This window comes from Euprymna scolopes, chromosome 42 (assembly GCF_053919585.1).
Source record: "Euprymna scolopes isolate OS-2025 chromosome 42, ASM5391958v1, whole genome shotgun sequence".
Taxonomy (NCBI): domain Eukaryota; kingdom Metazoa; phylum Mollusca; class Cephalopoda; order Sepiida; family Sepiolidae; genus Euprymna; species Euprymna scolopes.
Genome location: NC_136523.1, coordinates 45,804,921 through 45,817,758, shown reverse-complemented (window position 1 = coordinate 45,817,758; position 12,838 = coordinate 45,804,921). Strand labels below are relative to the sequence as shown.

The following is a 12,838-nucleotide window of genomic DNA, read 5'->3' as shown; positions in this document are numbered from 1 at the left end:
TGGCGAGTTTGAAAATATATTTGTCAGCTTTTTTTGTTGGTTTAGTCGCTTTCTTCCAATTCGAATGTCATCTGCTTCCATTTAGATAGCGCTGCTTGGCTAATCAAAAATTCAATTAAAAACAAAAATAATAAATAAGTAACTAATCAGAAAATAAAAACTCACCTCCACCCCCTTAATATAACCTTAAAAATTACTAAAAACATAACATAAAAAAAAAAAATTTAAATAAATAAAATAAAAAGTCGAGTTAGCGTTCCAACATTTGAACAACGCTCATGGAGGTCCATTTTTTTTTTTTAAATTTTGACCCCAATTTTCACCTTAACATTTATTTATTTTATTTCATTTATTTATTTATTTATTTTTTTTTTTTTTTGCTCAAATCAAATTAAAAGTTTGATCCATGTCCAAGTAGCTTACATTTAAAATTTCAAGTGTTTAGTCCCAAAATTGGCAGAGGAGTTTGGTAGAGTTTTCAAAGGTCAAATTGTTGATCTTTGACTCCTTGACAGTCAAATTTCTGGCCAAAAACCGATTAAAAAAAAAAAAAGAAAAGATTTCTCCAAATCTCAACACTCCTTATTTCAAATCTTGAGTCTCTAGACCAAAAATTGAGTTATTTGGTAGAGAAATGTACACAAACATACACAGACATTTTCACTTTTATAGATATATAGATTACATACAATAATGTATTAGATTGTTGTGTTCATGTTGAAAATAAATTATTTCTATTAAAATATTTGTTTCATTGTTTGATAATACAAGTAGTCGTGATAGCACAAAGTTGTTTTTTAGGTCGTGATAGCACAAGGAGTGTTAGAACTACATTATTTTTGCTGATTAAAATACTTTCTTATTTGATAATCCAACTAGTGTTTCCTTTTTTTTGTGTGTGTGTGTGGGGGGGGGGTCATAATAACAAAAATAAGTGTTAAAACTAATTTTTTTTTTTTTTTTATTTTTTTTTTATAAATACATGGTTTCACTTTGCATGTCTATAACTCTGTTAGTCCGTCCTGTTCAGTTGTTTTACATAACCAACCATATCCACTTCTAGTAGCTTGTAGCAGTTACAAAGAACTATTTTCTATAGTGAATCAATGCCCCCCCCCCCTCGAGTTTTCCGGGCCACAGGCTGATTTATCGGCTAACAGGGCACATTGATTCATCTGCTCCCTAAAAAGTCTTGAGGGAACGTCAGTCAGTCAGAACCAGACCTTCAGCCAAGCAACACCTCTTCTCTCGTCTGCTGTCCACTTGACAACCTGCTATAGCATAGACGGCCTCCACTGGAGACAACTGCTATCAGCTGGGGATGACACAGTACTGACTGACTGATGATGGCCTCAAAAAGAACTTTTTTCCTTTTTCGCAGTCCGACCTGCCAGTTCCTGCCTCCAATAAATATTTCAGATTATTACTGTTACAAAGAAGTTTGTTGGTTTTTTTTTTTTTGTGTCTTGTTCTTTAAACATATTTCATCAGGAAGGTAAAACATTTACCTTTCCTAAAAACTTTATTCTTTTTCCGAACACTGATCTTGGACATTACCCAATAAGCAATGTTATCTACCGAATTGTCAATGATTCAAATAAAAAAAATGATTGTTTGCCGTTCAGACATGGGGAAATAGCTAAATTTTCTAATTTGTTCAAAAACTATTTCCTTAATTTATTATTTTGCTAGCATTTCAGCCTGGCGTTACCCGGGTGTTTGGAGGTGTATGTTGAGAGAGGGGGAAAAAAAGCGGCCAATTTTTTAAACTTTGATCCCTATTATGATCCCTTAACATTTATTGTTTGGGGCTCAAATCAAGTTATTAAGTTAGATCCATGTCCAAGGAACCTATATCTAAAGTTTCAAGTGTTTAGACTCAAAATTGGCAGAAGAGTTTGATAGAGTTCTCAAAGGTCAAATCGTTGAACTTTGACCCCTTAATAGCCAAGTTTCTGGCCAAAAATGGATTACAAAGATTTTCCCAAATCTCAGTAATCTGTATAACAAATTTCTAGTCTGTAGACTGAAAATTGACAGTTATTGCGTAAGGAAATGTACACACACAGATACACACAGAGACACGTTCACTTTTATATATATACTAGCATTTCAGCCCGGCGTTGCCCGGGTGTTTGGAGGTGTATGTTGAGCCCCCCCAAAAAAGTGGTAGTAGGAAGGCAGGCTCGAACCCGTACTCTGAAGGAGGAAAAGAACGGGGGAAAAAACGTGACGTCTTTGCTGTTACAACCACCGCCAAACCGGAAGTGACTTATGTTTAAATTAAGGCTAGACAATCGAAAGGAGAGGATGACTTTCAAAAATATTGGCAAAAAAGCGATCCCCTCCTCTGTAGAAAAGTAAAATCCATTTTCTTAATTATACTAGTGAAATATAAAAATTTAAGTCCACAAGTATTTTATATTTGAATGAGTATTAAAATAATATTCATTGGTTTAAATTTTAAATAATCAAGTCAGAAATAAACAAATAGCAGAAAGTAAATTATATTTACATAAACAAATCTTGAGAAACAGTTAAAAAATTCAAATTAAAAATTATTTGATTAAAATATCAGTAAATTTTTACGACGTGCCCCAGCATATTATAAACCCTCAAACCTCTCATGTTAAGAACGGCTTTCAACCCCCCCACTCCTCCTGTCGTAATTTTATCTTGCTTCCAGATAAATTCGATGCTAAAGTAACTAACCTGAAAAAAAAAATGACAGCATGGAATACAAAGTGGGGGGAGGGTAAAGAATAAAATATAAAGGTCTTGCTTTGAAATGAAGAGATTTTATTCACAATAAAATTAGTTGCAAATTTTTCCCTTTGCGGGCATTAAACTTATAAAACTTATAAAATGCTAAAGTAACATGTAAATAACACTGGTTCTTATAATGAAGATGTCGTATCCATGAACGCTCTTTTCCATTTTTCTTTCCTTTTAGCTTCCAGCTATCTGGGGGGAATATTATAGTGAGTTGTTTAGACCTGCCAAACTTGCTTTGTCTACATCGAACACACAGACACAGAACAAGCTGTGCATGGAGCAGAGCGCGTGCAGGCAGCACATGGCTTCCGGTGACACCAAGCCGGGCGCACGTATAAACCACGCGTTTCATAAGCATGCACTTGGAGAGCTACAATAGAAACATGAGGTCGGCTCGCATATTTTTCATATGGATTGTTACCTGTAAGATGCTTGCACATGGAGCTACCCAATTATTGCACTAATGTATAAACTTTGTTTGGTTTTAAATAAATAATGTGATTTTATATATATACTGGTATAATGGTTTTCTTTATTGCTAAGTCGTGAACATGATTTATACAACCTCGCAACATTTATTAAAAAGTTCTGTAAATATATTAAACACGCACTCGGAAAGATGCCCATTTATTTAAATATATTACTCTTGGAATTTTTTGTCATTTAATAAATTGATCACGTGAGTGTATCATAAGATTAAATCAAAATTTAATATTTAAAAATATATTAATTTTCGCTAAAGTTAATGTTTTAAAGAATGTTTTTAAAGAATTGAATTGTATTAAAAACGCACCCCCAAAAAAAAAACAAAAAAAAAAAACGCTGTACATAAAAATCAATCTTTGTCGCAAAAATCCGTGAAACAAACTGAAACATTCACAAAATCCGAACAAGGCAGTTATTTTATACTTGTTTTTGCCATTAATAAGTTCGGCTTAAATGTATTTAGTTATTTATTTTATTATAATTATAATTATTATTATTCTAATTTTTTTTAATTCTGTAAATATATTAAAAATGCACTCAGAAAGGCACCCATCTATTTAAATATATTCTATTTAAATACGTTCGTTTTGTTACTTACTTAAAAAATGTTTTGTAAATATATATTTTTCTTTTAAATCTTCAAAAGTTTTGTAAATATATTTTTAAAAAATCTTGCTTGCGAATATTCGCTTATGTCTGCTATTTGACGCGAAATCAGGTATATTTTATTTTATTTTATTTTATTAAAATTAAATAATTTAAACAATCAACACCATGTGCTTGTGCCAATGTCAAGGTCGAATCACTGGTGTCAATTGAAATGTGCGCGCGCCGGTTGTCACTAGTCGTCGCCGTCGTCTGCTTACAGGGTATCTATTCTTTACTTGGTTCAAAAAATTAAATTGCTAAAAGGCGCTCTATATTTTGACGAAATTATTATTCATAGAAACATTTGAACAAAGAAGTAAAGTCGAAGTGGATTGGGATGGACAAAGTAGTCGTAGCTAAATACAGACACATGTGGACACACAGACAGACAGGCACACACACACACACACACACACGCACACACAAGCGCAAGAAATAACTTTAAAATTTAACAATTATCTATTACATAAAAATACATCACGAACACACAAACACAAGTACAAATACTGAATATTGGTGGAATGGTGGACTGGAGCTCTAATCGTCAGCCCTCATAGCTCAGTCGGTAGAGCATCAGACTTTTATGAACAAATCTAACTAAGAAATCTGAGGGTCTGGGGTTCGAGTCCCCATGCGGGCTTAAGACATTTTTTTAAACTTAACGTCAAGTACTTTTAAAAATAAAATTTCTAATTATCGAAAAACAAGCTACTTTTAAACACCTGTCAAGAAATCTAATAACACAGTAAGTTTGGGAAAACGAGTTAAAACTAAAAAATACAATTTGTTAGTTTTTTAGTTTTAACTCATTTTCCCAAGCTTACCGTGTTCACCAGAGAGTGCACCGGCACCGCCATTTGCAATTTTTAAATACATCAATAAACACTGTATGTTTTTCGAACCGAATAAACATGTTAAATTAGATAAAAACACTAAAAAAATTATCCAGTTAGGTAGAAAAGTAACTTGTTTTTTGACAACTTTTTCGAATCTATGTGTACAGTAATACAAACCCAACATTTTACATTAAATAAAAACACTAAAAAAATTATCCAGATAGATATAAAAGTAACTTATCTTGCCTTTGATAACATTTACTTGTTATATGTTTATTTGACAACTTTTTCGTAGCTCTGTGGATTGTAAAACAAACTCCTAAAATCTGACAGCTATTTTGGAAGCCAACCGCTTCAATATAACAATGAGTTGGTTGAAAGTAACAACCATTTTAACCTAAATGATTTAAGTTACATAAATAAGAGTTCATTAGATTTTCCAATAACACCAGCGTGTAAAGACAAACAAAAAGGTTATTTGTTTTTAATACCCGAAATCATAAAGTTATGACGTATCCGACTTACGACGCCGCTTAGTTATGATAAAAATAAAACAAGGAGAGAAAGACAGAAATAGGTAGAAAATAAAATAAAAAAAGACATGCAGAGGCAAAGTGAGAGAGAGAGAGAGAGAGGAGGGAGGGAGGGAGGGAGGGAGATGGAAAGAGATAGCAGAGAAAAAGAAATCATTACCAACACACAGACACACATATTCTCACAGAGGTTTAAAGAAAAAAATTATGTGGCTGGTTCGCTTGTATATGACAGCCCTCATAGCTCAGTCGGTAGAGCATCAGACTTTTATGAAGTATTTTCATTTCATTGAAGAAATCTGAGGGTCTGGGGTTCGAGTCCCCATGCGGGCTACTAATTATTTTTAATGTAATTTCAAAAAAGGAAAATAGCCTAAGCATTTATGAACAATCAAACGACCTTTTTATTGTAAATAATAAATAAATAAATAAATAAATAAATAAGTATATAACATATTAATATTGTGAAATTAATAACCGCAAACGCTATTTAAAATCTAAATAAATGAATGCAATAATTGGGCCAATTACTTTCACCAACACGTCTATATCCATTACATAATTTAAATCTATTTCCTTTCGCGCGAACTTGTTGTTTTTACTCGCAGAGTGATCAATACGTTATTCAGTAAGAAAACACCTGTGTGTAGGAAATAACTTCGGCTTAAATCGTCTCCTGCAATTTTAGAACAGCTACAACATGAATTAGTGTTGCAGACCAGAATATAAATACCCTATCTCACTACAAGAAAAAATAATGAAACGAATTGAATGAAGAAAACAAAGAACTCAAATGCTGGAATAAAATAAACATGTCATTTATTTTCGATTGAGAAATGAAAGTCTTGGGTGTGCACGTGTTCATTCAGCCATTGACGACTACGCGCGTGGAAGGAAAGGGGAATGCAATAGAGAAACGCGAAGTGGCAGGCCAGCCTGTAGAAAGAGAGGGTTAAGCTCAGTAGAGAGTCGCGCACATGTCTATTTTGATGGACCAAAGCCGAAGGGGAGATAGAGTGAGAAAGTCAATTCAGTTCATGGAGAGAGAAAGCGTATAAAGTGTATGTGCGCTTATCCCACATTACAGTAGCAGGGAAAGTGACGTTAGGGCGCGCGGTCGGTTCGTCGACTCAACAGGTCGAACGCTGGTCCGGACGAAAAAGGGAAGTTGACAGGTTTTGTTGACTTTTATACTGGAGTTAGTGTTCTGGGTGCACATGTCTGGTTTTCACTTAAAAGGAAGTGACGTCGCAGCTCGGGTGTGCGTATGCGCATAAATGTGAGTGTGTGTATGAGGCTGTGTATATGCGTGCGTGTGTGTGTGCATACGTGCGTGCGTACATGTGGGTGTGTATATGTGAGGGAAAACTTGTTCGAACATTAGCTCCAATATTAACAAAGTTGTTCAATCACTGCCTTAAGGAAAACTGCTACCCAACACCTTGGAAAACCTCGATAGTCTGCCCAGTATTTAAAAGTATTGGGGTTGGTCTTTCGCATCTCAGTGCAGACCAATCAACCTCCTGTGCGTCATGAGTAAATTGCTTGAATCTGTGATAAATAGAGAAGATGTCAACAACCTCAGCAAAAACAACCTATTCAGCAACCTGCAATATGGTTCCTGAGATCAATTGCCAATGTGCTGACTGTAATGTCACACAGGATTAGTGAATCTATTGATAAAGGCTTTATTTCTGGAGTAATAGCTGTTGACTTATGTAAGGCATTTGATAGGATCTGGCACAAAGGTCTAATTCATAAAATTTTCTAGCTATGGAATAGCTGGAAATGTCCTCTCAACCATCAGATCCTTTTCCATCTGAAATGTTTATCCAATGGTCGTTTATGGGCAGAAATCTGAAGCTTAATGTGAGTGTGCGTCAGGAATCTATCCTGGGCCCAACTCTCTTCCTGATCTTTATTAATGACATCTCAAATTATATTCTTCAATACTACCTTCTATAGCAGGACTTCAAAAGCTAATAAAGATGAGGATCTCTTTCCTCTGACATGGAGCGTGTTATACAATGGATTAATGTAAGCCTCTCACCTTAGGTCAGTAGATGTGGTCTCTGACCCTGTTGAAACTGCAATGGCCGATGATCGTCTTCTCTGGATTCTCAGTGTTGCAGGCTTCGTGTTGATTTCCGCTGAAAATCAATTAGCTTCTCATGCAAACTGAAAAGAAAACAAACTAGAGGGGTTCTAGTCCACTAAAAGTTAATTCACGAAAATTACAGGTGTCTTACATATGTACAATTGTTCAGTTCGATTATACCTGAAAAACAGTCCAAAATTTTATTCTTCATTCTCCACGATAGTGGCCATGATGGAGAGAGGGAGGGGGCGTTTCTTGGGAGCGTGTGTTTCTCTCAAGATTCGGCTTCGATCTGATAATTTTGGCTCGGACATTTGTTTTTATTGGAAGGGGTGGGGTAAGCTGTTCCCCAGACCAATCAGAACTCAACACATCCCTCAGGGAATTCCTGAATCCTTTGCGTGTGTGCACTTCTGCAAGGTTTTCGGATCTGGGATAAGAACTTAAATTTATTTACATACTCAAAAGGTTAACACTTTGACCCCTCGCACTCAGAAAGCAAGACATCCTGAGCACGGGCTCATCAGGCCAAACGAATGAATGATTTCATTCTAACTTTAATCTGACATCTCTTGTCACTTTTCATAAACAATAAAATATGTGTCTGTTTTACAAAAACACAATAAATTCATCCCTTTTGATAGGTTATTCGCTGCTGTCCGGGATCCAATTAACGCTTAACAGACAATCTCAGCATAATTACCCGTCCTTACTCAGTGTTTTAGGGGGTCTTAATCTCCCCAATGGAGAGCAATATCGCTCTCCTAGGTGGTCACACCACATTAAAAATATGACTAGTTACCTTTAATGCATTCAAAACCAAACTTCTATTTTTTCATCACCAATGCTCAGATGCCCACTAGCCCCAGTTAGAATGAATGACCTTCGCCTTGATGAAGCACTTGGTTTAGACAAATTTCTTGAACTGACCTTGAGACCTGACATTAAATGGAATACTTATATCAGATCCGTTACCAAACTAACTGAAAAGATGGTTAGATCCTTCTACCACCCCAGAAATTATCTCTCTCAACTCTATCCTCTACTTGGGGACGAGGGGGCAGCGCCCCCCCCCCAAATGTAAACAAAGAAGTTTTGTGAAATTTTAAGCAGTACTCTGCTTGATAAATGTCGGTGTGTTACTTATGGAAAAACAGTTTATTAAACTGCAAAAGCACCTGCTAAGCTATATAAGTTCTATAAGTGAATACCCTCCCTCCAAAAAACGAAAAACATAAAAGTATGTTTTTGTAAACCGCTCGTGACTGACATCATTATTTTTACTATTAAACGAGGTGAAAACTATTTTTTATTTTATGAAAGGTATTTCTTGTAATTTAAAATGTCCAACATGTATTCATGCGCCTCGTGAAATGTGACGTAACTATGCGCGTATGCGCTCGTGAACCTACATTTCATTTAGAAACCACTTGCGCGTGAAATTCACAGGCAGTGAAATAGTGAAAATAGTCCCAGGGTTCAGGGGTTCATACTACGCAAGCGGTAAATTTGCTATGGAAAAGGTTATCATATTCTTTTTAAGCAGACCGAAATCTACAACAAAAAAAAAGTTATATTTTTTATACGGACGTGAGAAATAAAAGTAGAATTTTACAAAATTTACAAGTTATATAATTTCATAGGCCACTCAAAAAGAAAAAAAAACCCCAAAAAAACATGAAGATGGTTTTGTAAATCGCTCGTGAAAATTTATCTTTTAGATCCATTAAAAATCATTAAATAATATGTCACACACACACATAAAATTAACCACATTTTTTTTTAAAACTTCCTTATTTCAAACATCCGCGATGTGACAAGTCACTTTACTATGCAAACGCATCATGTAAGAAAAGTGGTGAAATAGCGCAAGAATAGTCCCAGGATCCAGGGGTTAATACCATGCAAACGCTAAATTTGCAATGGGTTTAAATGCCAGATTCGTTGACCCTAAACACACAAACTGGAATAGTTGGCGTTGTGCTAGAGTTTGTAGAGGACTAGGATATATAAATCCTAATCCTGTTGCAAAAGAAAATAATGAAACGGGTGGTATGAAGGAAACAAAAACTCAATTGATGGATAAGATAAACGTGTCGTTTATTTACTGTTGAAAGAATGACTGTTTTAGATATAACACATGTTTTTGTCCGCCCTCGAGTGTAACAATCGTTTGTTGCGGGACTGGTGGTGTATAAAGAAAAAGGAAATGTGTGTTTTCATCTCATGTTCAGGTCAATATCGTTTGTTCGCACCTCGGAAAGTGAGTTGGAAAAGAAAGATGCTGCTTATTGCTCTTGCTTTTATAATTGTTTCCAGTGGTCTTTTGCGCATGTGTGGATTTCCTTTGAAAGGGAAAGTGACGTTGTCTATGTGTGCGTACATGTGCATACGTTAGCGTGTGTGTGTGTATACATGTGAATGTGAGTGTATATACGCGAACGTGAATATATGTACGTGTGTGGACGTGCGTGCGTATGTTTGTGTGTGCGTATGTATATGACAAATAATATGGCTTGAAATGTGAACGCATGTTTTTGTGTGAGACTAGTAAAGGCTCGCGAAATACTCTCCTTCCTAGGAAAAAAAAAAATATATGCAGTGTATAGGTATTTATATATATATTTTTTTGTGTACGTAATGGTTTCGGCAATTGACTTTTCGTCCTGTTTTTTTTTTTTTTTTTTTTGCTGTTGGTGTGGTTGTTTGAAAAAAAACTCAAAAACGGAGTGTGTTCGTAAAAAAAAAAAGTATTACCTTACGCGCGGAAAGGCGTTTACTCTTTTTTTAGGGTGATATTTGTGTGTTTTTTTTTTTGTGTGCTGACATGTGCAACAAGTTGCTTGGACAGTGAAGTGAATTGTTCGTTTGGAAGGAAAATTTTTTTGTGTTGACGCGATGTGTCCAGTTGACGGTATATTCGCAGGTGAGTCTGCGGTAATGTATGCATTGTTTGGATGGGCGCTAGTTGCACATTCGTTCTTGTTGAACGAGTTTCCAGTTGCCGTTGTCTTCGCATGTGAGTCTGTGGTAGTGTGTGCACATTGTTTGTACAGGCACTTGTTGTGCATTCATTCTTGTTGAACGATGAGTGTGATTGCCGGCTGTCAACGAAACTTCCAATTTGTGAGTTTATCAGCACGCGTGGAGAATCTCAACTCGTATTGTTAATTCAACTTCTTCCTATGTGTTGATAGGGATGTCCTGTAATTGTTTCTTTATTGTTGCGTCTGCTGTGTGGGAGAGAATTGCATAGGTCTATGTGATTTTGCTCCTCGCGTTTGTTGCAGGGTAATGTCAGGAAACCGTGAAAAATGTTTGTCGAGCTCGAATTTTTCTTTAAATTCGGGATGAAGTCGAAAGCTCCGTATTTATTTTTCTGTCGAGTCTGATGAGGGGTTTCGTCATTGTTGTTTGTAGTAGTTATTCCTGTCGGTAGTAGTTCACTTGTTTTTCTTTGTTGAAAAGTTCGTTTTTTCCTTTATCAAATAAAACGCGCGTATCGCTCAAAACAATTAATTTCAAAAAGGTAGGATCACCATGCGTGTTCGTTTCACATCGGTCGGTCGCCGGTTTGTTGTGGATTTGTGGTTATAGAAGGAAATGCAAATTTGTTGAGGTGGTGCAAATTAGGAATAATGAATTGAATTGAGAAAGAGACGAAATATGTGTTAAATTGAATTAAACGAACTAGGATTTATTTCGTGACGAAACAAATGAAAGAAAAGGGTACTACACGTGTTTAGTTTGGCGTGCGTCTCTCGATGTTAACTGGCGAGAAAGAAAGTCTATTGTCGTAGAGAGAGAGAGAGAGAGAGAGAGAGAGAGAGAGAGAGAGAGAGAGAGAGTCTGTGTGTGTATGAGTGTTTCGTCCAAACGCATCCATTTCATTTTAGAATAAAGGGGTCACCATCGTTTGTTGAGGACTAGGATATATAAATCCTAATCCCGTTACAAAAGAAAATAATGAAACGAATGGAATTGAAGGAAACAAACACTCAATTGATGGATAAGATAAACGTCGTTTATTTACTGTTGAAAGAATGAATGTTTTAGATATAACACGTGTTCATGTCCGCCCTCGAGTGTAACCATCGTTTGTTGCGGGACTGGTGGTGTATAAAGAAAAAGGAAATGTGTGTTTTCATCTCACATTCGGGTCACTATCGTTTGTTCGTGCGTGGGAAGAGAAGTGAGTAATGTAGTGGAGATGGGAATGATAGTCCAGCGTGTAGACAAAGACATGTTAGCAGTCAGCTACGCGGAGGTATTCTCAGGGACAAGTTGTATATATATATATATATATATATAGAGAGAGAGAGAGAGAAAGAGTGAGAATGTCAATCCAGTTCATGGAGAGAGAAAGCGTATACAGTGTACGTACTGTTTGTTAGCTTTTTGTCCCACATAGTAGCAAGTGGCGTGAGGCACGCGCGTGCGCGCGCCTGCCGAAACAGCGGCGGTTGGTGCGCCGACCACTCACCTAGGAAAGTGAGTTGGAAAAGGAAGATGCTGCTTATTGCTCTTGCTTTTATAATTGTTTCCAGTGGTCTTTTGCGCATGTGTGGATTTTCTTTGACAGTGGAAGTGACGTTGTCTATGTGTGCGTACATGTGCGTACGTTAGCGTGTGTGTGTGTGTATACATGTGAATGTGAGTGTATATACGCGAATGTGAATATATGTACGCGTGTGGACGTGCGTGCGTATGTTTGTGTGCGCGTATGTATATGACAAGTAATATGGCTTGAAATGTGAACGCATGTTTTTGTGTGAGACTAGAAAAGGCAAGTTATAATAACCATTCACCTTTATTTATTTCTTCTTTTAATATAAAAAGATCGTTCGATAGTTCGTGACAACGTAGGCTATTTTTCTTTTTTGAAATTACATTAAAAAATTAGTAGCCCGCATGGGGACCCGAACCCCAGACCCTCAGATTTCTTCAATGAATAGATTTCTTAAAAGTCTGATGCTCTACCGACTGAGCTATGAGGGCTGACATATTTGAAAGATCCAGCCACATTATTTTTCCGTTATAACGTCTGTAACACTATGTGTGTCTGTGTGTCGGTAAAGTGTTCTCTTTCTCTGCTCTCTCTCTCTTTTCTTTTACACACACACACACACACACACACACACACACACACACACACACACACACACTTCTTTTTTTTCCTTATTTCTCTCTCGCTTTGCCTCTGTGTGTCTTTGTTTTATTTTTATTTTTATCATAACTAAGCGTCGTCGTAAGTCGGATACATCATAACTTTATGATTTGGGGTATTAAAAACAAATAACCTTTTTGTTTGTCTTTACACGCTGGTGGTGTTATTGGAAAATCTAATGAACTCTTATTTATGTAACTGAAATCATTTAGGTTAAAACGGTTGTTACTTTCAACTTACTCATTGTTTGCGGTTGGCTTCCAAAATAGCTGTCAGATTTTAGGAGTTTGTTTTA

General features: G+C 36.1%; 3 non-coding genes across 3 annotated transcripts; 2 read left to right on the top strand and 1 right to left on the bottom strand.

Annotated features, from left to right (window-relative positions):
* Positions 1–4,456: 4,456 nt before the first annotated feature.
* On the top strand, positions 4,457–4,549 carry Trnak-uuu (transfer RNA lysine (anticodon UUU)). Its single transcript has 2 exons — positions 4,457–4,493; positions 4,514–4,549. It is a non-coding gene; the product is annotated as a tRNA-Lys (tRNA).
* A 963-nt stretch (positions 4,550–5,512) lies between these two features.
* Positions 5,513–5,611, top strand: Trnak-uuu (transfer RNA lysine (anticodon UUU)). The gene is made up of 2 exons: positions 5,513–5,549; positions 5,576–5,611. It is a non-coding gene; the product is annotated as a tRNA-Lys (tRNA).
* Positions 5,612–12,280: 6,669 nt separating this feature from the next.
* Trnak-uuu (transfer RNA lysine (anticodon UUU)) lies at positions 12,281–12,374 on the bottom strand. Its single transcript has 2 exons — positions 12,338–12,374; positions 12,281–12,316 (listed from the first exon to the last, which is right to left on the bottom strand). It is a non-coding gene; the product is annotated as a tRNA-Lys (tRNA).
* Positions 12,375–12,838: the final 464 nt, after the last annotated feature.